This window comes from Apis dorsata, unplaced genomic scaffold (genome assembly GCF_000469605.1).
Source record: "Apis dorsata unplaced genomic scaffold, Apis dorsata 1.3 scaffold_397, whole genome shotgun sequence".
Lineage (NCBI taxonomy): Eukaryota > Metazoa > Arthropoda > Insecta > Hymenoptera > Apidae > Apis > Apis dorsata.
Window position 1 is genome coordinate 177,902 of NW_006263656.1, and position 2,375 is coordinate 180,276.

Sequence of the window (2,375 nt, forward strand, 5' to 3'; positions counted from 1 at the left end):
GCGATTCGTTTAACAGCGCGAAAAATCAAATCTGTAAATTGCACGGAAACGCGATACGAATCGATATGTTTTTAAATTAAACAAACCTATTCACCCCCTCTCCCCCTGCCCCCTCCGACTCACGCGGTTCAAGCGGTTGAAATCCCCTCCACCCTCCTCGCATTTTATTTTCCAACGTGGGGGAGGGGACGAGAAACAAAAATACGAACGCGCGGGATATTTGCATAAAAAAGAGGGAGGGAAGGAAGTGAAAATAAAACGAGAAAAAAAGAAAAAAAGTACTACGAAAAACAAATGCATAGTCATAGAGAGGGCAACGTATGCGTGAACACGCGTGTCGCGCAAGCAGTGCAAACATGCGTGTCGCCAAGAACACGAGGAAAGGCCCTCCCTCCCTCCCTCCCTCCTCGAAAGTTGCACGAGGGATGGATGCACACAGAGAAAGGAAGGGAGGGGAGGAAGGTTGAACGTGTTACACACGGCGTTGAATAACGAAACACACGAGGGAGGCGGCACGTGCACTCTCCATCCCTCTTCCTGACAGCTCTATCTCGCGTTTATCCGGCGAATCTACCTTCCCGTCTTCCACCAGAGGGATGCATCTTCTCTCTCCCCCCACCCTTATCAACCATTACTCCCACGGAATACCGAAATCTCTGGATGGATGGATGGATGGATGGATGGATGGATGGATGGAAGGAAGGAAGGAAGGGGGAGGCTGGAAGAATTCCGGAGGAGGAGGAGGAAGAGTCGCGCGCCTCTTGTGAATCTTCGAGAATGTACGCGCGGAAAGGAGGAGGGGGTTGAAAGCGTAATGAGCCGTAATCTCGGTGTTCCACGGATTTATTCGAGGCGGAGAGGTGGTTCGACGAATCGCGCGTGTCGAGAATTCGCTATTGTAATACGAATACGCTGGCTGGTTTGTATTGTGGACACGGTTGGCTGCACTGGCGGATGCCAGTATTTCGGTTCTTCTTTCGGCTTGTTGTTGTCGGGGGCACGCGTGCGCCGCAATTCTTTGGCAATGATCGTTCGATTCGATATGGCGTTATTCGCGGACAATGTCGAACGAATTAAAGTAGCCATCTATTTCGAGCGTTTTTTCAATTTTGGTTTTTTTACGCAGGGAAAGATGAATTGGAATTTATTCTATCGTTTCTATCGTCGTAAATAGATAATTATTGTGAATTATCGAAAGACAGAGGAAAAAAAGTGGATAGGTTTGTTCGTGTATTTTAATATTATTTAGTATTCCTTCGAATAATAATTCGTTCTAACCTATTCCACGATTCGAACGACAAGATTTCTTATATTAGATATATTTTTATTAGTGGATGAAGAATTATTACGTTTTATTTGCCGGCTAATTTTACGATCTTGCGAGGAAATGCTTAATCAAAGTATACGAAATATTGAAAGTCTCATGGCTGCAAATGAAAAAAGATATAAAAAGATAGAAACGAAAGAAATCGTTCGCGAGAATAAACGATTGAATAACGTGTATTATCCGCGTAAAGATTCGATCTATTTAGTAAAATATATTTAGTAAAATTTTCCCATATCATCGTAACATTTTTTTTTCTTCCAATATTAAAACTCGTCGATAATTCGAGTTCAACGAAACGCAGGAACATTTCATCTTCCTCTCTCTCCCCTTTCGAAGACGTAAATTATTTTTCGTTTTAATCTCGTTTACTCCGTCTGTTTGGATTCGCGCTCGAACAAACTCTCGCGGGAAAAAGAGAGAGAGAGGATTTCAATTTTGCACGAGGCGCAGACAGTCCACAGGCTTATCGTCTCGCGAGGTGGGCTTATCAAGAAGACTCGAATGGAAGAAGCGGGCGCAATCGTCAGGTTATTTCGAAACGTCTTCGCTCATCCGCCAATTAGCAAAAAGGTAAAACTTTCGCTCAACGAAAAGCTCTCGTTCCTCGTGTTTTGAATCTTATCTTCGTCGCTCGTTTCGAATCGAGATCTAATAATGGGATAAGAAAATAAAATTGGGATTCCTCCGAATCCTCCCACTTTTTCGTCAAAGTTTCTCCTTTCGAATAAGAAAGAAAGAAGTTTCTTATTAAATTATTCCCTTTCCTAAAATATTTAAAATTCTTTCTGAGAGAAACAAAATATATATACATATACACACCCGCAAGACAACTAATCCTGTTAATCTAACAGCTTACAGGATATTTCCACATAATCCCAAGGACAATCTAAGACCAGTCCAGAACGTCCCAGGACGAGAATCATCCCTCTCCATCCTCCCTCCCCTCCAATCTCAGTTTCAAGTGGCACTTGAGATGCAGCTCGAGGGCTCCTCGACCGGAAACAACCCTCTCCCGTGTCCACTCGATGAAGTATCGACCCTCCCCCCC

At 43.7% G+C, this 2,375-nt stretch overlaps 1 protein-coding gene and 2 long non-coding RNA genes across 3 annotated transcripts in view; 2 read left to right on the forward strand and 1 right to left on the reverse strand.

Annotated features, from left to right (window-relative positions):
• LOC102681214 overlaps positions 1-731 on the forward strand; it is a 14,367-nt gene extending 13,636 nt beyond the window's left edge. Inside the window, exon 3 of the long non-coding RNA XR_422270.2 lies at positions 718-731. This is a non-coding gene — a long non-coding RNA (uncharacterized LOC102681214). The remainder of the gene's footprint in view (positions 1-717) is intronic.
• LOC102681294 (trichohyalin) overlaps positions 1-2,375 on the forward strand; it is a 185,047-nt gene that overhangs the window by 145,371 nt on the left and 37,301 nt on the right. The window lies entirely within an intron of this gene.
• LOC116186052 overlaps positions 1-2,375 on the reverse strand; it is a 74,653-nt gene that overhangs the window by 8,625 nt on the left and 63,653 nt on the right. The gene's annotated exons all lie outside the window — the stretch shown is intronic.